The sequence below is a fragment of the Gallus gallus genome, chromosome Z (genome assembly GCF_016699485.2).
Source record: "Gallus gallus isolate bGalGal1 chromosome Z, bGalGal1.mat.broiler.GRCg7b, whole genome shotgun sequence".
NCBI classification, from domain to species: Eukaryota; Metazoa; Chordata; class Aves; order Galliformes; family Phasianidae; genus Gallus; species Gallus gallus.
The window spans coordinates 7,306,162-7,328,216 of record NC_052572.1 but is presented as its reverse complement, the minus strand read 5'-3'; the positions used below and the strand labels follow the sequence as shown (position 1 = coordinate 7,328,216).

General features: G+C 41.2%; 1 protein-coding gene across 14 annotated transcripts in view; it reads right to left on the bottom strand.

The window, feature by feature from the left end:
- CELF4 (CUGBP Elav-like family member 4) overlaps positions 1–22,055 on the bottom strand; it is a 725,820-nt gene that overhangs the window by 5,388 nt on the left and 698,377 nt on the right. For 9 of the 14 annotated variants that reach the window (XM_004937077.5, XM_003642925.6, XM_015277429.4 and 6 more), the window contains exon 13: positions 3,757–4,768. The exons of 1 other annotated variant lie outside the window; for it this stretch is intronic. The gene's annotated coding sequence lies outside the window, so the exon portion shown is untranslated. Of the gene's footprint in view, positions 1–3,756; positions 4,769–6,645; positions 6,734–22,055 lie in introns of those variants that run through there. 4 more of the 14 variants (XM_015277427.4, XM_025144828.3, XM_040655931.2 and 1 more) reach the window with 2 other exon arrangements.

The following is a 22,055-nucleotide window of genomic DNA, read 5'->3' as shown; positions in this document are numbered from 1 at the left end:
TGGTGGTGGGGGAAGGAAAGGTTTCCTCTTGTGTGTGATTATGTTGGGAAATGCAGATTTGGAAAACTGTCTTGAAGAAGGGATTTTCTGTTGTCTTAGAGACACAGAAGCATGATTTGTGGTTGAGGCGTCTCCATGGGACTCCAGAAATAGTGACTGCAAACCATGGCTCGTACCAAAGGTTGGCCCCAGCTGTTCACAGGGATGAGCTCCAAGGAGCACCATGGTGAAGGGTGCATGCTTTACTTTAATAAACCTTTAGTTTCGTGTAATGTGATTTAACAGCTACAAATAAGAGGGAGGAGACAGCATCAAGCACCCAGTGGCTTTCGAGGTTCTGCAATAGTGTTCCTGGTCTGCTATATATTGGTGCATGTGGGCAGGCAGCTGCAGGCTTTCAGGTTGTCTTTGCCTTTCTCTTCATTTTTCAGGGCTTCACACATGCCAGTCCCAACAGCACAGCCCCATGCTGAAACCAACCCATGCTGCAAAGCTTTATTGATTATACAGCACCTTAATGGCAGTGTGAAAGAAGGTCTCCATATAGCAAACAGTTAAAGCTTAAAACAGGGTGGGTATGCGTGAACAGCCCAGAGAAGGGTATTTAATCAACCACAAGGCCAAATCTGCATTTCTGCTTCAGCCCATCCTATTTCAGTCTGTGTTTTCAAGATACCCTGAGAGCTGAGCTCAGCAAGTAAACACCACATTGTTCAGGTAGCAATATGATCACAGCAGTACTTCTGTCTCCTTATACACCAGTGTTAAATGAACCTCCAGAGGATGGACAGCGTTGCAGTATTTCTGTTTTTTTGGGGGGAATGGGCATGGAGATTTTCCCACTTAAATACTTGGGGATGTGCTGGAAAAAAAAGTGAGGAGAATGCAAGGTCCCTACTGTTCCAATGGTTGTCTCTTCTGGTCTTCATAGCCAGGTCCCCCAATTCAGTAACCTGTATGGTGTCTCTATGGAGCCTAGAATTTTCAGGAGTCAAGTACTGACCAGGGCTACCCAGGCAGATTTAATAGTCTTTTCTGGCCTCCCCTTGCGATTGCTCCCCAGCACTCGATATTGTACCTACAGCATATTGCAAGTACCTGAGAAAAGGTTCTGAAATCTCATCTCACAATATGCAACTATCAGCCCCAGCTATATTGTAGTAGCCAGGAATGTCCCCATCTGGATGCCCTGGGAACATATCTCATCTTACTTAGGCCACACAGCCATGCCCTTGCAGGTACACCTTTCACGTGCACTGTGACATGCAGGATGTCCAAACCCACTACACTGATGTAGTATCGGAAAGGAGGAATTGGAAATTGGAAAACTTGGGGGCCACAGGAAAGAGCTAGGAGGGCAGCCTGAGAAATAGAGAGGGAATTGGGCAACAGCTTTCAGCACCACTCTTAATATGCCTCTTCCCTATCTGTATTTTTTTCCCTCTCTTTTGAAGGGCTTTGGGTGATCTAACACTCAAAACTGGCTGATATCAGAGGATGAGCCTCTGTTTGTCTCCCATGTCTGTACAGCTTGGGGTAGGATGCTGAACTGGCTTTGGGGCAGAAACTGGAGTCCTAATCCTCATTTTCTAGCTCAGTGATGTTTGAGGCTGATTCCCTCACCTTTATCCTCTTCTGAGCATCTTCTGTGCTGTAAGCAGAGATGAGACTGATGAATGTGCTCCTCTGCATTTACCCTTTCTTTCAGATGAAAAAAAAAAATACTGACCATATTCCCTCACAGTATTCATCACCTGATTTACATTTCATTTATTTCTATAGCCCTGAACAGACATTAGTAACTCATAATAGTAATAATAGGAGTTTCTACTAATAGAACTCCTTCCATCTGTGGAGTTCATATTATGGACAAGCACCATTAGTCCTATTTAGAGATGGATTTAGCTGGTGTAACTTGTCCAAAAGCAGAGGTGGCTGCAAGTATTGGGACTGAAACACAAAGATCCTGATTTCAGCCCTGTCCTCAGCTCAGCTGACCCGGTACAGCCATTTAGAGGGTGAAGGAAAAACCATCATTCAAAGGATGAGATGTGAGGGATGCTCAGGAAGAAATTGAACCTCATCTCTGGAGACTGCTGAATTTCACAGGATTGTCCCAAAGCAGCAAAAGGAGCAATGTCCCAGGCTCTGGCCTCTATACTTATCAGCATGAAAAAACTATGAGCGTGAATTCAAACAACAGGCTTCAAACAGGAGCTACAGTGACTCTAATTTGTATGTACCATTATTTGATCTTCTAACCTACTAGGTTTAAGGTAAACCACAGTGGAATATCAAGCAGACATTAAATGAAACAGTGTCATTAATTCAATCCAATGAGATATGTTTTATATAACAAAGGGATTTGTTCTGATTCTCAAACAATGTATATTAATGAAAGAGTTGAAATAGATTCATTTCGTTCTCAAAGCAAACACATTAAGGAAAGCCATCAAGAAGCAAAGAACATGGTATTTTTTTTAAACTGTGCTTTATTTAGGGCTAAGCTGGAAAGCGTCATTCAATAATTACAGAAGATTACAAGGAGTTTTAGGGAATTGAGAGTGAAAGAGCAGTTGTATGGAACTGCAGCTGCGTTACACATCTGTACTTCCTAGCTGTGGGCTCAGTCTGGCTGTCCTTGCTCGGGCAAAATACCCAACACATCCCAGCGGGAGTTCTGCTGGAGTAAGGACGGGAAGATCAGGCCCATTAGGGAATTAAAAATTAAAAAAATAAAATTAAAAAAAGGAAAAAAAAAAGGAAAAAATGAAAGAAAAAGGAAAAAAGGAGCTTGAGAGCAAGATAAAAAATACTAAGAAAAACAAACAAGAACATTAAAGCAGAGTTAAACCAAAGAATCAGAAACAATTATCACACTGCTCAGTCAATGCAAACAAGTGTGAGAATGATGGAAATCAAGTTTTAAGACTGTGAAAATAAATTATAATAAATATGATATACTTTAAAATATATGTGTTCTTAAATAATTCATTGTTTTTTTCTGAGTCAGATTTTTTAAAGCAATGTCTTATTTTTTAACTGCTCTAAAGTCATTTACCAAAGATAAATATCGTGCTTTCATTAAATAGTTTTCCTTGTTTTTCTCTATCATTACAATTAAAAGTCCTACAAAATATGCAAATTTATTTACAGAAAAACAGAGCCAGCATCTATTTTTTTTTTTTTTAAACATCCCCGTTTCTCAAAATTCCTTGTAAACAGTTTCAGAAGTTCTTCAAAGAGATTGTTTGCTTAATGTTTGTCTTATACTTAGGTTTTATACTTAGGTTTTTTTTTTATTTTTTTATTTTTTATAATTTTTTTTTTTTTTTTTTTTTAAGTTTAAGGTTTCTAGGCTAATCACTTGCCCTGAAGGTTTCTAGAGCAAATATGGAAGCTACTGAAGCATAGGATGATGGGAATTTCGCGGACAGCAGATCATGAAGACATGAAGCGTTTAGCTGTGTTTCGTTGTTCAAGTTAGAACTAACGTCTGATAAAAAGACAGCTGTTTTGTTTCCCATTTGCATTGTCTACAGAGTCGAGTTTTATTCTGTTTATTTTGTTAATAGCTGGAATGCTTGCAGTTAAAAAAGCTGCCATAATAGCCATTTATCTCCTTTGTCTCCTTAATAAATAACAGCATCCAACAGCAATTGGCAGAGTAGGAATTTATGCTCAATCTAAACTCTACAAAAATTACAGTTCTACAACATCTTTGTTTTTAGCATTAACGCTAACTTCTATGTAGTATTATTTTTTTTTTGCTTTTTTGTTTTTTTATTTTTTTTATGTTGTCTAATTTTTTTTCTATTATATAGGTATTTTAAACTTTCTTTTTTAAATTCTGTACAACTATTAGGATTTTAAATGGGGAGAGTTAGAAGCATTTACAAACCTTTTCTTTTTTTGTTTTCCATTTTAATATCAACCATCTTTCCTTTCCTTTCTCTTCTATGCTTTTTAGTGTATTTATTTATGTATTTTTTTTTTGCTTTCCATAGATATCCATCTAACCTGCCTTTAACAGCGCAATCCTTACGTATTATACAGAAAACCATATGAAAGCTTCATAGACTCTAATTAATGTATAACCAAAGAACCTCCCAAAGTATCAAAGAACTATTATCTTGCCATTTTAAAAGCATTTAAGCATTTTTTTTTAATTTTTATATATTTCTTATAATCGCTCTCAAAAACTGTTTTAGGAACAGCTCAGAGAAAAGGAAAGAACTTCCATATTTTACATACAGCTACAAGTCTGCGGTAAAAAGTTTTGTCCTTTGGTCCCTATATAGCTAAGGAATGACAGATAAAGATGCTCAGTGACTGTTACCATGGGTCGTGCATGGTAACCGCATCCTTGGTGGCAAACAGGCACTCCTTTGTCAGTATCCAGGTTTGCATCTCCTGTTTGAAGAAAAGCCGCTGTGGTGATATCAGTGTTTCTTCAGAAATCCTGGTTGATCTTGTTCCTGTTCTGATTTTACTTATGTGTTTGTTTGTTTGTTTTCAAGCGCATGTCCTTCGAAGTCAGCAGATGTGATACTTTTCTTGAAGAAATGTTACAGTCTAAACAATCAAAGAGAGAATAAGTCTGAAGTCTTCAGCTTGATTGATATTTGCTGATATGTCAAAGGTGTAATCCAACAGTTCCCGTTTTTTTTTGTTTTTTTTTTAATATAGATAGACTTTTTTGTGTTTTTGTTTTGTTTTGTTTTGTTTTTGTTTTGTTTTTCTAATTGTGGCCCATTCAGCTGCTGCCCTAAAAAATGAAGAAGATCATTGCAAATTAAATCAAAAAGGGAAGGGGGAAGTAGGAAGGGAGGGGGATATTTGGGACAGGGGAAAGAGACCTAAAAATGAAAACAAAATTAAAAACAAGTTTGTTCTTTTGGGCCCAATCCTGCTCCTGTTGAAAGTAATGGGTGTTTTCTTCTCCCTTCAATTGGGACAGGATGGGGTTTCTGCTTTAGTGGTTTGCTTTTTGAGTCATTGGCTCTGATTCTGCTCCCACTCTTGTCAACAGAAAAATTCCCCTTGACTTCAGTGAGAACTGGATCAAACCCAAAGTGAGCAAGGTAGTCACGATCATGATAGAGAAAAATACAATTATTCCTAATGGCAATAATAATCACAGATCAAAATAATAGTGAGAGATGTCTATTTAAATCTGTATCACTATGTATGTACAGATAACTACATTTTAATTTTTTTTAAGTGCCACTTTACAATGCCAGATCACAATCTTGCTTGGTGGGCTTTTGTAGTGTGAAAGGCATTGAGAAAGAATCTTCTACATTTTAATGGGATGCTGTCTATGACAGTGTGTGAGCGTTCTGTGGAGAAATAGCTGCCAATAACATCTACATCTTTTGTGAATGTCAGAATGTGGGACTTTGAACAGGTAATTTATAGGAGGTTAAATAAAAAAAAAAAAGACTGTTGGAATAAACTTTTTTTTTGGTGGGGGGGGGGGGGGGAGGTGGAATGTAAAGCTAACATTTCTTAAATAAAAAAAAGTTATTTAAAAAAAATGTAATCATGATCCGACTAGGCTTGACATTTAAGTAGGATGCTTAATCATTAAGGATTAGCTCTTATCTCTTTCTAGCAAGCAGGTTCTTCTTATACACTTGGTGATTTATTACATCAAGAAACTTAGAAACTGCAAAAGGTCCACTCTGGTGGAAAAGTGTCATGCGGAATATCAATCCATGCTGGCAGGTTTTCACACTGTTGGTTCAACAAACAGCAAACCGTACACAGCAGTCTAAACAATTACAACACCAAAAATAATAATAGAATAAAAAAATAAAAAACACTCGTCAAGGACCCTTTTTCAGTTGTAAACAAAAAGATGCATTTTGCGTTTTGATCTGGATGTTTTTGGTTATTTTTTTTTTCCCCATTCAAAACAATCCCTCCCTCCCCCAAGCAATTAATTTTGGCTGGAGTTGCTGTAATACAGAACCTTAGAATTAGGAATTCTTGAAAAGACATACAATGAGGCTTTTCTTGGGGTTAGTATATATATATATATTTGGATTGCTATAGTTTTCAAACTACTGTTACTATCATTTTGCTTTTCATTTTATTTTTATCATTTGTTTTTAAAATTTTGGAGAGTGATTTGAAATATCCTAAGGGGTAAAAAAGTGTCAATTGAAAAAGGCCCCCAATTCTCCGGAAAAAAAATAAAATCACAAGATTTTCAGTGCAAAAATATTAACCACACATTTTTTTTCTCTCTCTCTTTTTTTTTTTTTTCCAAATTATCTGTAAAGTTATAACAATCCCATTTTTTTTCTAAAGAATTAGGAATCCATCTTTTTTTTTTCCTTCTATGTGACATCTAGAGAAGCATAAAACGCTGACGAGAAATCAAACGACAAATAAAGAAACCACTGCAAGCACCAAAAACAAAACGAAAATGAGCACAGCAAAAAATTGTGGCAGCACAAAGTCAAAAAAGGCACATGTGATCATGACTGGCCAATCATCAACTGATACAACATCCAAGAAAAATGCTTCAATCACGGCACCTGCACGAAACTTGACGGCATGTCATGCAACCAATTCTTAGCTTGTTACATGACGCCATCATGTCACACTTTCAACTTCGAGTTGATTTGAACTTACGGCCTGGGGGACTGTATTCTCCACTTTCATGTCATTACGTGAACTTTTTTCCTAGCTCAGCGCGAGACTGTGGTGGATTTGACTGGCTCTTGGTTGGTTTTGTTGGAATTTGATTGAATGACAAAAGAAGAAAAGATTTTTTTTATATATATATATTTATATATAGTGTGGAAAAAGGGAAAGGTAAGGAAAGAAGATATATATAAAAATAATAATAAAAAAAAGTTACAAACACAGCATCAGTCAAAAAGCTCTAATGGAAATACTTGCCGTTAAACTATATAAAAACAAAACAAGAAGGAAAGCAAAGCAAACAAACCAAATGGAATTAAAGAAAGGAGGAAGAAAAGAAAGAAAGGAAAAAGAAAAGGATGGAGGAGGCCTAGCCAGAGACACACACGTAAAACACACACTTAAATGTAGACACACAGTCAACAGTGAACAGTAACAGAACGCTGTGCAGCGGCTGTTGAGGAGAGCATGCACTGAATGAATGAGCGCAGACACAGATCGGTTTGCAAAGTCTGGAAAATAAATACATTCGCTGCCAACCAGAATGCTTTCGTTAGCACCAGCCTCTCCCGCACCACCCCCAGACTCCGGGGCGTCGTGGGACAGCTAGCCAAAGTCCGCTGGGAGCTGTGCCATTTCCTTGGATAGACTCCGGAGCTGGCACTGCTCTGATGCAATTACATCCCAGAAAGTTTAAAGTCATGGGGGAGTAATAGACCAAGAGCTGCTTTGGCTACTGAGAATTAAAACAAATAATAATAATAAAAAAGAATAAAAGAAAAAAAAAGAAAAAAGAAAAAAGAAAAGCAAGTACTAGTGGTTGTTGCATGACTACTTAGTGGATCTCAGGACAGCAGGATCTGGATACAGCAATGCTGGTATGGCGTGAGAAGCAAACTTGTAGAAGGACTCAGAGGACACAATGGTCCCTAAATCAGCATCATTAAAAGAAGGAAACTTACTGCTTTGGTGTTTGGCTTTGGCCTGATTAAAAAACAATGGAAAAAAGTGAAGCAGAGAACAGGAAAGAGGAGAGGAGAGGAGAGGAGAGGAGAGGAGAGGAGAGGAGAGGAGAGGAGAGGAGAGGAGAGGAGAGGAGAGGAGAGGAGAGGAGAGGAGAGGAGAGGAGAGGAGAGGAGGGGAGAGGAGAGGAGGGGAGAGGAGAGGAGGGGAGAGGAGAGGAGGGGAGAGGAGAGGAGGGGAGAGGAGAGGAGGGGAGAGGAGGGGAGAGGAGGGGAGGGGAGAGAAGGGGAGAGGAGGGGAGAGGAGAGGAGAGGAGAGGAGAGGAGAGGAGAGGAGAGGAGAGGAGAGGAGAGGAGAGGAGAGGAGAGGAGAGGAGAGGAGAGAAGAGAAGAGAAGAGAAGAGAAGAGAAGAGAAGAGAAGAGAAGAGAAGAGAAGAGAAGAGAAGAGAAGAGAAGAGAAGAGAAGAGAAGAGAAGAGAAGAGAAGAGAAGAGAAGAGAAGAGAAGAGAAGAGAAGAGAAGAGAAGAGAAGAGAAGAGAAGAGAAGAGAAGAGAAAGAAAAAAAAGAAAAAAAAGAAAAAAAAAAGAAAAAGAAAGAAAAAAAAAAAAGAAAAAGAAAACAGAAACTGCCTGGGGTTGGTTGCTGCAATCTCCAGAAACACTGTTTCTTTCCTACCAAGGAAATGTCCCTGTATTGGCCCAGGTAGTTTTGCCTCAGTAAACACAAAAAATCACTGCACATAATGATACACTTCTCTTAGCCGGCAGGTCTGCACCCTGTTCTCAGGTACTGCATTTCTACCCCCTTGGCAAGGCAAACATCTTTCCTCCCAGCCTATTTCTAAACAGTCACTGTATGCAACTGAAACTTCACCTTGTGTTTGGGTGTCACAAGAATATTGTTGGCAGATCTCATCCTGAAGTCATGCATGCTGGCTAGAGAAAATTCATTCTTTGTCTTTATTATTATTATTATTTGACTGCATTTTTTTCTGAGCTGAAATATGCTTTCTGGCTAGCGCCATTATGCTCAACTGATGAGATGGTGAACTAAGCCCCTGAACTGAGCACTGGCTTCAGCTTCACACCTTGTCCACAGTTGGCTGCTTCTTGGTTGGAGGTGTCTCCTTCTCAATGGCCTGGTCCCAGAACTCTGCAGCTGCATGAGCTGGAAGTGTCAGCCTAAGCTTCCTGGGGTTGGGGTGAAGGGAATAGACTGTTTCCCCCAAGGACAGATGCAAGATTTGATTCTACAGTCATTTTTCAAGCCAAAAGGCAGAAAACTGTCCGTTTTGAAGATGGCCCAGGACAGGGATGTTGTCACTTATGTCTCTGGACACTCAAGAAATAAGCAGTGTGAACAGCACAGATCTAGACTGTGCTTACAGAAGCAAATCAGCCTCTACCATCCCTCCTACCCATGGGGGCATTTTTGGCTACAGACACCAGTCACAGGATCAGAGGTGGCCACACTGTGGTCAGTACATCTATGTGCCTATGACCATAGACACCACCTTGCCTTTGCTCAAGGCAACCCTCAGGATGAGGAGACACTCTTGGACATAACCTTGACTGGGAAAAACATTTTCCCTTATGGCTAGAGCAAGAAGGACTAAGTTGGTCTGCCGTTGGCTTTGGAGCAGTACTACCATCCCTCTGCCCATCCTCCACACACACCTTCAGACAGTGGGGATGTGATGTGCACACACACACATACACACACATATGTATAGATGAAGGATTAGAACTTGCTGAGGCTAAAAGAACAAAACAAAACAGAAAACATGCTTTCAAATGAAAGTCAAACATGGTCATCCTGTCTGCCTAAATCTGGTCTATATTTCAAGCACCAAATGAAGCTGTCTTTCTGAAGTATAGGTCTATAGCACCTCCTTAGTCAGCAGAGAGGAAGAGATCCTTTTGGACATCTCTAGGGAGATATTCTGCCCACACAGATGAAGTACCTGAGCTTGAGTTAGCTTTCTAGTAAGCAGTAATGTTTTTACGTCAATTGACAAATGAAATAGACTATCAAGTGCGCAGTCCTCTTTTTTGGGTCCTAAACTCAGGCAGACTTTTCCTCTGGAGAACTCCATAGGTACATGCCTTTCTTGGTTGACTAGGCAGAGGAGTCAGATACCTATCTGATGAGGACTACTTCATCAGAGGCCTGGAATTGAGAGGCAAGTTAGGCATCTGTGTTAGACAGGATGGACACCAGCCAAAGTCATCTGTTTAAGGAAAGCAATTCACTTTTCTGGGGAGAGGTATAAACCTTGGGTACTGCTGAAGTAAATTTGTGAGTAAAAGCGTTAATGTTATCAAGACAAGTATATATACCCTAGCTCAGAAGTGGTGCCAGGGAAACAAAGAGGAAGCATACTTCCTGACCACCAGGGGTCTGCACACAAGGACAGATTAGGAAAAATATCTTTGCTTCAAGTGACATTGACCAAGAACGTGCTGTGCTGAGCAAACCATAGTCAAATGCAGCAGGTAAATGCCAATATTCCTCCAAAACAGCTTCTTGTTTGAAGCCTCTAAGTGGAGCTGGAAACCATCTTCTTTGAACGCTGAATGGAGATAATGACTTAAAGCCCTAATTAGGCTTTGAGTCACAATAATCTCCATCTGAGAAAGGGAATCTGGGTGGGTTTAGTGGGGAGAAGCAGGATTTGCAGCCCACTAGTTCACACATCCTGAAGGATCCCTCTGATCAGACTGTAAACTACAGACAAAAGGGGTCTGTCTTGATTATAATGAAGACCCTGAGTGCCTAGCTTTGATGGAGATAGTCACACTCCAAGTCTTTAACATAAAGGGAAGCCTTCCTAAAGATCAGCAATGTCCCTCACGTCCAAATCTAATTTTTCAGCCATACATACATATTTCTGCTCCATATCGGGCTGTGGCATTGCTGAAACCTGACAACCATATACCTGAGGCTCTGGAGACAGGCTAGGCTGCATTGCCAAGACTGCTGGATTATTTCTTGAAGTGTCTTTTGCAGATGCAAACTGCCTCATTGTTAATGAGAGTTGGATTACTACTTCTGCTACCGAATATTTTGGTGGGAGCTAGTGAAGGACCGGCCTTTCCCAAAGAGTCTAAGAATGTGCAGATGATCTTTAAAAGTACGCAGCTCATGTGCTCTGTTTCATTCAACACGCAGTCTAGGGAATGTTAGGCTTGTGGGGACCGTTCATATACCTCTCTGCCTGCTGTCAGGGTTCAAATGTATCTTCTCAGCTTGCAAATACAACTAATGGCACATGCAACATTGCTCTGTGTTTTCAGATGACCAGAGAATTTGCCTCTTCTGTAGTGCACTGCCAGGCTGATGCTCTCCTCCCTCCACTCCATGAATACACTGCCTTCTATTCTACATTTTTCCTACAGTGTCCCTTCCCCTACTCTTGTCTAGCCAATTCTCCATGGATCATCTTCTCCATTCCTTTTTCTGCACTGTCTTAGAGGCAAGGAACCTCTCCCTGAAGGGACTCAAAAACCCTCACTTCTTCCAGCACCAAAGTGACAACCTCTTAACCTACATCCCTTCTGATGACTGAACATTGCTTGTCCCATATGTAGGTTTCTTTACCTTTTTGCAATATCCATTAGTCTCTGTTTGCACACTCATCCAAAATGGGAGTCCAGACCCTGTCCTTCTGCCTGTTGGAGCCTGTGCCCAAGAACACTTCTAGTTAGGCAGTGGAGATATTTTTCCTACGGGTGACAGATCTTTATAGCTATTGCCTCTGAGGCTGATCAATATTATTTAAATTCTAACCTGTGTTTTTCTCCCTTGCCTTTCTTCTTGTTTCTATAGCAATTTCTCGTTCTGTTTTATACCTCTGCACCAACTTTCTCCCAGCACTGGATGGAACTGCCTTCCCTCTGTCTCAGTCCTCCTCCTCACTACCCTCTTCCATACGTGCCCCTGCATGAATCCTGCCCAATGCAGGTGGGAGAAGGACACAGGGCTCTCCAAAATGGGCTACATCCCTTCAACAACCACTGCTAATAAGGCTGTCATTAGAAGTCCAAGATCAGGAACTCAAATGTCTTAGAGCAGGGAGGGCACTACGGTCAAGGGGATTTTGCTTCCATGCTGGGATTAAATGAAGCCTGATCATTTATACTAAAGATCAGCGCATTTACCTGGGCTCTTGGGGTGCTATTTTTAGGAAGAAAAAAAAAAAAGAAAGAAAAAAAAGAGTGTTTCTGTCAGATGCTTCAGTCCTAACATCTGAAGGTTAAAAAGGAGACAGATAGCATATATGAATCTATATATCCATGAATATGAACACATATATATCATACATATGTATACGTACAGAAGTACTATGTATACATATATATCAACAGAGACAATTACACGTATACAGGCACAGAAGCTAATGTGATCTAACAGGGAGATGGGAGTCCAGCATTTCAAATGCTAATGTTTTCTGTTGTTGTTTTTTATTTAAGATGCTCGATGTTCCTGCCTCATTTTTCCCATTTATAAATTAAAGGTGACGATAAAAATTAGCTTTTAAATTGTAATGTCCTTCTTTCAAATAACTGTATGACTTACTTGCTGTGCAGTGTTGTTACTAGGATTGTTCTCATTTAACCATGTTACATTCAGAGCTGGTTGAAAAATGACCATTATTTTCCAGGGGAAAATTGTCATTATTTTGGCTTTCCTTCTTGTAAATATTTTAGTTAATAAAGAAAGCAAAACTGGGGCGGGGGAGGTGGCTAGAGGATGAGATTAATTTTTGGCTTTTTTTTTAATCAGTCTGAAAACTAGTCCATTTTTTAAGAAATTTAGTGTTTTGAAGGCCAGCATTTTTAATCAAGACAGTTTTGTTTTGTGTATGTGTGTGTGTGTGTGTGTGCTGTTGGCATTTCTTTTTTAATCTTCTAGAATGAAAATTTTCTGTGGAAACAGCCAGTTTGGTCAAAATGTCACTTTTTGGTCACCCCTTCCTCCCCCAGCCAGTTTGATGAAAAAATGTCAAGCAGCAATAGCTGTGTCACCTCTGATTTATCTATTTTTCTAGAGCCATTAGTCTCAAGCAGCGGATGAAAAAGCACCGCATTGGAGCGGCGGCTCCTGGAGAAGCCAGCCTGGTCGGTCAGAAAATGTCACTGGTTCCCTGTGTGTTGTTTCCTTTTCTCTCCTTGTCCCCAAGTGGTAGCAGAATGGGCAGGCACTGCATGATAGGGACCTCAGGGGGACACCCTGAAGGAAATGAGGAGGAATGGAAAGCAGAGGTGGATGGGATGGAGTGGGATGCAAGGTGCTCTGATCTGCCCTGTGCTGAGGTTGTGGCAGGGAGCTGTGGGGAAGGACTGAATGGAGCCCTGGCCACCCTCCTCAGCAAGGTCCAGAATTTATTTGCCCAAGCAAACACAGCCATACATCCTGCTCCTCTCTCAGCTGTGCTTTACCAGCTTTGCAGACAAAGGTCAGTGCAATAAACTCAGGCCGTTTCGGGAAGCAGGGCGGTAGTGATGGTAAAGGTCAAATGTATGTTATGTGGTTACTTTTCCAGCAAAGCCTGTAGCCTCTTCCACTTCTGCTGGCCAGCTCAGCAGTGCCGATGCCCTGAGGAGCACATGTCCTGTCTGGTACAAGGCAATCACTCCTGCTTTTGCTGCTGGAGAACATTAGGTGGGAGAGGAAATTAAGCTGTGTGGAAGCTACCTTTCTGCACATAATGAAAGGTTCTTTATTACAAGGGGGCCTCAAGGAGTTTGCTATCTCCTGAGCATTGTACCAATAGTTTAATTAAAAAAATGTACATGGTTGAGAACCAAGCCTAATTGGGAAGCTGTGAGTGAGCCTCTGTGCCCTGTCTTTGCTTAGTTCTGTTTTTTTGGGTTGTTTTTTTTTTTTTCTTTTTTCCCCTTTTGTAGGCTGAAAAGAGCTTATCAAAATGCTGATGAACTGAATGCTCCACTCTTCCATTTTTGCTGCTGAGTGTTAGACAGGGACACAATGCCTACCTTCCTTTCCTTTATTCCCGCCAGATGATGGCACCTCCAGGAATTATCTGAAGGAAACCAGGGGAGTTTGTGGCTGGGAGATGAGGAGGCTCTCCTTCGAGCTGAAGTCTCGGTCAGGAGTTCCCAGCTTGGGATCTGCCTGCTCTGCCACAGGACAGTGGTGCGGTCATCCTGTGCCACATGGCCACGCAAGACTGCCTGGAGGGCCACAAATACTGCACTCAGAGGCAGCTCCAGCCTTGCATAGCACTTGGACCCTACAGCATGTCCCATGTTTCCTTGTGACATACAACGGGACTACTCTGTGGGGGTGAGACTTTACCCATGTCCTGCTAAGCCTGTTTAGCACCTCTCCTAGACTCCGTATCCCTCTGAATTAGAATGCAGCCAAGAACACATACTCCCAGCTTGCAACACTCAATTACTCCTTCTGATATTTTATTTTTTTTGCCTGCAGCTTCAAATTACCTTCAAGGTGCACAGTGCAATTAGCTAAAAATATTTCCTGCTTCGTTTTAATTGCACTAAAACTCTAATGCACCTCCAGCGAGGAGCAGTAAGGTGGAAATTGGTGCCCCAAATATTTCAAATTGATTAAAGCCTAGGATGACTCAATAAGCTTACATAGTTCTATTAATTATTAAATGTTATTAATTTTTTTGTTAAAAAAAAAAAAAACCTTCCTGAAGCTACATTCTATAACATGTTTCTAAAACAGGCTACTTTCACTCAGGAAATGATAACTTTCTGAATTTGAGAGAGATAGGAAAAGAATTTCTCTGTGTAGCTGGAGTGGTTTCCATCTGAAGAATTCACAGCTCTTGGCAGATTTTATTATCTCTGAATTTGATTCTGAAAACACTTATGTACGTGACTGATGTATGTGACTTACGTATGTGACTCATTTCACTGCTACAGCTGAGGTATTTATATGGTTCTTATTTAGATCTGGATCACGTTTTTGTTCAAAGCTTTTCTTGGTTGAAAATGCAGGTGATCAGTCAAACTACGATTGCTTAAAAATAAACTAAAATTTTGTCTAAGAATTAAAAATAAAGAAAAATTTCTTTGAAGGCACTGAGAAGCAGTGTGCTGACTTCTTCATTCCCTTGGTAGCTGGCTCATAAGATTACTTCAATGTACTATGAAAAATTATTGAAAATAAACTCCAAATTCCACTTGCACTCAGTGAAGAGTTTGATTAGTCTCAGACCTTTGGTTTTCTGGTTCACTGTCACCTCAGTTAGCCCATGCCTGTAGCAATACTGGCTGGAAGTGCTATCATCCTCCATCTCAGAGAGCTGAACTCGGGGCTGGACCTCTTTAGCTCTGCCACTGAGCTTTGTATGGGATCGCTTCATTCAACTCATTTTATTCAAAACAAACCTGTGCGTCTCACATGGCTGAAACAGCAGGTCACTGCTGGTCTAGCTGACTTTAAACCCATCAGGAGGCCACTGCACGAGCCATTCAGCTGCCAGGAGCAAGGTGTTGTGGGAGGCACTGAGCAGCCAGAGCTGGAAAGCCCTCCAGCTTATCTTCCTGCAGCTGGAGGCTGAACCATAAACTGCTGCGAGGTGCCAATGCTCCAGACTTTCACCTAAGCCTGGTAATTTCATTCCCAAATGTTAATATTATTGGACTTATTGTTTTGGGATGTAGAAAAATATTACAGTCCTGAAACTTTGTCAAAAGGGCCTCAAAAGACCTACAGAAGGATTAATACTTATTTTAATTTTAATTTCTAGGACTATAATCTATCTATCTTGTCTGTCTATCTATCTATCTATCTATCTATCTATCTATCTATCTATCTATCTATCTATCCATTTATTTTGCATTTTTAGTACCAGTGTGAAAAATTCTCAATGATGATCACAAATGGACTCTGGAAGTGTTTTCACTTGCCAATGCCAGTGTGATATCTCAGCGTGCTGCAAATAGTTCTCAGCTATCAAATGCACTTTCCAAGTTGCATAGCATGTGGGGTCTGTGTGCTATATGGATGTGCTTAGGAGGAACAAAGCTGAGACCCAACAGTTCATTTCACACGAGCCACCCATGATATGTCAGGTGAGCAAGATTTCTGCATTACAGTGAATTCAGTGGATTTATCACTGATCTCATACAAGTGATAGGCATGTGTTAACCTAACCTTTGTGCCTCCCAGTGCCTAAAGGGTAATGATTTCCTTAAGTGAGAAATGGTGGTGGGGTTGAGAGAGATGATGTGCATCTCATCCACTTCCATGGTTGTGAACGAAATTTGCTAATAACATCAGAGTCTGTGGCAAACGTCAGAAAAAAGCTCCCATCTCTGCAACCCTCTCTCCTTCTCCTGTACTTTCCAGGGCAGGAACAATCTCTGACCAGCTCAGGAACCACTCATGTCAGCAACTAATTCTTACACAATTTCGAGGGAAAATGAAGGTGTTCAGCCTCATGCCACAGGGCACATTGAGGAGATGAGTGTCTGAAAGAAACCCAGCCCCTTGTTGGTGTGCAAGTTCACTCACTTGCTTACTCTGAAGCAAGACTCCAAGAAGGCAGGTATTGGCTCCTCCTTCCCCGTGGGAATACAGGAGACAGATTAAAGAGAAGGGGAAAAAAATCATTTCACAGCTAGTCTGCCCCGAACAAGAAAAGGTTCCTGACACCAACAAACTAATCAACGCTGAAAGCTTATGAGGTCAAGGTTTCCTTTCTCCTCCATTTTTCTTTTGATTTTTTCTGACTGGCTGGGACTTGAGCGCTGCCCTGGCAAGTCTATAAATCTAAAAACCTTTCTTGCCTTCCTCTGGAGCACACTGAAGACCATTTGAATACCTGTGGGGAGAAGTTAAAACTAATGCAACTGAATGCAACTCACAAAAAACAGCTTGTCCAGCCAATCTTCAAGCGCTGACCATAAATTGCTGTGAGTCAGGCCCAAGAAGCTTTCCATGCTCAACACGAAATGGGAAAGGCAGCTCTCTCTCCTAAGAGCAGGCCCTTTGGATTTAGTGTTTCATGCAGAAACTTATGGCCAGGAATGTTAATGCCAGGGAACTTGCCAGGTTTTCAGTGGGGTCTGAGCTGTGCCTTAAGGAGGAAGCCTAGGACTATCAGGGTTCTGTTCTGCACATGTGGGCTGCTGTTCCTTAGGTCCTGTATATCCTTCCCTGCACTCCATGAAATACTGCTCATCCTGCTTGGATGACCTACCTGTTCACAGCTGGTAGAAGTTTCCCTTACCCAGAAATCAAGAAGATTTCAACATTTGTAGAGTCATTTTCACTGGCACTTCTACAGTGTAAAACACTCCTGGAGCCAAAGGAGCATCTCTCTCCACTTTTGCATGTCTTAGGCTCTTTACATGCTCCCTGCACTGCAGCACAGGGATCTTTACTCAGCAGCCTTTTAGAGGCCAAGGGAAGGCTGCCTCCCTCCATCTTTCCTTTTCTTGGGCCCTCTGTTTGGCTCTCCACTACTTCAGTGAGTACACTTGCTCTGCGAGAGGCTCTGTTTGGTAGAAAAAGGGAAAAGAAAAATGTCCTATTCCCTACCAAGGTCTGACAAACAGGAATCATAGCTGCAGCATAAGCTTCTCTGATGGATTCGGCCTCGGTGAAATGAAATTAAGATTTCAGCAAACAAGCCCCAATTCCGTGGTACCAGTAGAACAAATGACATCTGATAATTGCTAACTCCTTTTGCTTATTCTTTGCTCTGTTCACCCTATCAGTCTCTCCAGATTATATTTTCAACTGAGTTTAATGAACGCCATTTATTAAACTAACACCAGGGTTCTGCTCTGGCCTCAGACAGATGTGGCTGCTAATATGAATCATTTTGTTCAATTGAATTATTCTGATAAAGAGCGGATCCCCACCACTCTGCAGAGCACAAACAAATGGGGAACAGCTCGCCTCCAGTTGTTACCAGCCGCTCCCGTTCATTAGGAGGCAGCTCCGGGCTCTGCAGGCATCTTGGCAGGGTGGTGTCCCTACCGATCCCATCAGCTGGTGCTTCTGCTTCACTCCACATCCCCATCACACAGCCCTGAGCCCAGGTCTCAGCACAGCCCTGAGCCTGGCTTGTCATGATGAGAGTATCACCATTGCCTTTCCTTTCACCAGCTGCATGGGCAAGAGGATTCACCTTCTCCTTTGTCAAAATGAATGGTCCTTATTTGAATATACACTAAAATCCCCAAACTGTATATTCTTTCCAGCCTGGTGTGCCATGCCTGACCTCTTTTACATTGACATCTGAGAAAATGTAGACTACTTATTTGCTATTGATCCCTCTTTACTCTGATCTTCTCCAATTTTTGGGGCAAAGGAACAGGGATGATATGCTTTTAAAGGCTTAAAGCACTTTATGAGTCAGAGAAAAGGGATAAAATCCGTTTGAAATCTCTCTCTCTGAGGTTTCCTCAGTCTATGGTTTGGGATTTTAGCGTTGAAAATGTTGGGTCAATCTCTGTAATACGCTGTGTTCAGGCACCAAACATCCATCTATCTGTCTATCTTGATACAAATCCTACCTTTTGTGAACCATAAAAATCCTCACTGAGTGACATTACCACTTCTCACATTGACAGAACATACTGCGCACACATATCTCGGGGAAAAATTACAGTGGCAATGTGAAAGATCAAAAGAGAAAAGCAGAAGATTTCTCTGCTACCTGACTGTAAGTAGCTAAATCCCACAACAGGTCTTTAATTGGCAGAAATCATTATTGTTCCATTAAATCCTGCTTTTTTTTTTTTTTTTTTTTCCTCCAGGTGTAGGGAAGGCTCAACACATCCAAAGCTAACTTGGATCCTCAGCACAACTCATTCAAGTGTGTTTCTGAAAGAAGAAATTTTCATTTCTATCCTGAGTTGCACCTAGGAGTTACTTTCAGGAATCACTGTTGAGAGCCAGAAACCTGACTGTCGAAAGGAAGGATGCACCGACAGAGAAAAGACCCCAAAGCCAGCCATGGTGCTAGTCCATGTGCCATTACTAACAGTCCTGAAGCATGAGGAAGCCATCTGCTGAGATTTGCATTCCTGCATTCAAGTTTCAGTTTAGGGATACATTTCCTTTAGTGCAGTATTCCCTTATGTCTGATCGTGATCTCTGGACCTCTCTCTAAATTGTGTTGGATTGGTCTTCATGGGGAACAGGAAAAAGACCGACATGAATTCCTGATGGGATTTTGTTTAACATGGTTTGTAGCAAATAATGCTCTTCTGAATTCACCAAATCACTTAAGGATTGATCCCAGTTTCCTAGAGCAGTCATTGGACTGCCTGCCTGCCCAGCTTCTCATAGCAGCACCCTGACTACCGTGGTGGAGCAATATGTGTCATGCAAGGAGAATGAACAGAGGAAAATAAAGAGAATGGACAGCATTCACTTGTTAAATGTCAGAAGAGATGGGGTGTCATGTCTGTTGATGAGTGGGGATATTTCTTCAAGAGGGGAGAAAAATGTTAATCATATGCAGCAAAGACAAATCTGCAGCTGACTGCACAGCCTGTGGGTTTCATGATGGTCATGCTGTGCTCAGAAACTGATCCAATACCTTCCCAGTCCTTCGAAATCAAGGCAAGGAAAACCTTTTTTTTTCTTTTTGAACAGTCTGCTTTTTAGGGAAGACATTGTATTACAGTACTCTATCATGACAATCAAGGTCCACAGCTCTCCCAAATCAAACAAAGACGTTTGTTGGCATCAACGACTAGGTTTCACATAGACACAAGTCAAATGCAGTCATGTCCATGCTACAAGGATTTTAAAAAAGCTTGAAAACAGTTTACTTCCTGGACTTGAAGTGCAAATTGCATTTCAGTTCAAGGAGGAGACTGTTCCAGCTCTGTTTCATTGCTGGGACAAAGCATGAGGCAGCTGGGAAACACAGTCATGCTGAATAAGCCATCACTTGTCTTAGCAAGAGATGGGTGCTCCAGACAAACCAGCTGCTAGATCTGTCCTACACAGGAAAAATGGGGCATGTGAAGAGGTGGAGGGTAGAATATCTCTAAAACAACAGGAGAAATAGTAATAGGAGAAATAGCTTTTCTAAAGAGAATTGCTTGAAACCATAACTTTCATGGGATGGCAAGAGAATTTCTCTTGTTTATAAGTCATTGTAGTGAAAAGGTACTTTTCAAATAAGCCACAGGAATGTGTTTGGAGGTAGGCATGTTTATTCCCTTTGTCTCTGCTCTAAAAAGACTAAAGTGGACAGAATAGGGATGTTGCATCTCCCTCTAGAATTGCAAATGATTCAGATCTCTCTGCTATATCTCTGCAAGGAGATGGTTTACAGTTAAGTTTGTAATAGTGGGCCTGAATCCTTGGCTGCAGTGTCACTCCATGGAGTTCAGAGGAGCAGCTGATGCTGTCTCAGAACTTCGCCTGATCACAGTGGATAGTACCTTTCCAGAAGGAGCACTGAGTTTTCATTCAGTGCACTTCTTGGTTGGGAAATGACTTGACTGCTGTTCTTGTTTTCACCTCCAGCTCAGCCTTCTATCCAGCCTTTCAGAAAGGTTGGATGAAGCTCAGCTTAGTGGGAAAATGACCAATTTGAAATAAAAGCTGTCTTTTCTCTAACTGCAGTCACAAGGCAGGTCAAAAGACACCTGAGAAACAGTGTTTGCACTGCAAACCTTCAATTCTCTGCTACAGCTGAATCAAACACTTCAGAGACCAGAGTTTTGATATTCACTTGTATCTGGCCAAAGTTACCGCACCTATGAATTATTCAAATATGCAATTATTGCGTTTGATATATCACTGGATATAACTGTGGGAATGAGAAACAGTGTTCTAGTGCAGCTGATTGTATATGCCTTCCAAACCATAAGGTCATCAATTTAAAGTGCTCACATTGATGGAGCACTCTGCAACCCCTTATTAAGATTCTTGCCAGCTCCTGTGGTAGTATTCCCCTGCAGAGTAAATTTCATGGAGTTTTTTAGCCTCCCTTTCCTTTATACCTACAGTGTAAGTGCCGAACACTACCCCATACAGCTTCAATTCATGGTTCTGCAGTAACTCTGAAAGGTCAGTAGCAAAAAGTTCAGTTCATTTTCAGCCTATTGATCAATGCTACACAAGTAACCTGAGTCCTGTGAACCCTGTGTTGCAGCTGACTTGTAACTTTGACTTCATTGGGAGCTTCCCCCATTAACCTCCTACTTTTCCTTAGGGCCAGAGGACTGTGCCCTGAGTGGTCTGTACCATCCATACTGTATTTACCTGAACAAAAAAAAAAAAAGCATGTTCACAATGCTGATGCTTTCTTTCAGTTAAGCACATGGAAGGCAGATGTACTACTCTTCAAACACAAGAAGCATGGGAACATCAATGAAGAGCATCTCTTGCCTGAAGTCCTACACTGTATGGTCTCATGTTGGGCTTTGAATCACTTACCTTTTCTCTCTCCTCTGGTATATATATTTACAAACTGACAACATATTTATTTCCCATCTGCTCATTAATGGCCATTGGTCTCCCCAGTGCCCCACTGTCAAAAAGATTTCTCTGGTTTGTCCCTTATTTTAAGGCCATGTAGGAAAATGACCTTTTTAAACCTCATACTGATTTTTCCAGAGCCTCTCTCATTCTGGTTCTTTCCCCTCTCTCATTCTCTTTATATCTATTTTATTTAGAAGAAGATTGCTTCTTGTCAATGTTTGCTACTGCTGGAACAAACATTTTGGCTATGCATGTCCTTTGTGTTTTTCCATCTCTTTGGCTCTTGCTTCAAATCACGGCTGTTTAAAGCATCTATCTTTTCCTTTGCATACATTTTCCAATTTTTCTTCAATTTGCAGTCCCTCCTGCACTGGCCCAGCAAATCTCTGTGCTGGTTGAACCTAATGAAAAAGTTCCTTCAAAGACCACTGATGATGGGTTACTGCAGCTGCCCATTAACTGAAGGAATTAGCACAGGAAGGCTCTAAATCTGACCTACTCAGCTGATGAGCAGTGACCTGGTCTCCATGAGATCCCATAGTAACTTTTTATGCTCAAGGGGCTAAATACAATAACCCCTCCCACTCCCAGGCAACCCCAGGGCTTTGAGGTTTTGCTGTTGAAAGCCTTCGTACATGGCACAACCACAGCAAGCCCCTGGTCCTTTCACAGTAGGAATAATGCTGGATGCATCATTGGAAAAAGTTCTCAAAAGCCTCAGAAAGTATACTTTAGAGCATCAGGACCAATTGTATCACAGTGGAATGAGAACTGGGACGTTGCTTTCATATGTATTATTTAGTTTTGAAATAATTGCATTATCTAACATTTAAAAAAAATGGTGACGTGGGTTTTAATGAAGAATTCATGCTCTGTACTGAAGGAAAGTACTATGGTATTGCATTGTGCTGCTCTATCACTCCCATGACAAATAGTGCGGATCTGTTAGTGACCTACATGGACTCATTTAGATGCAA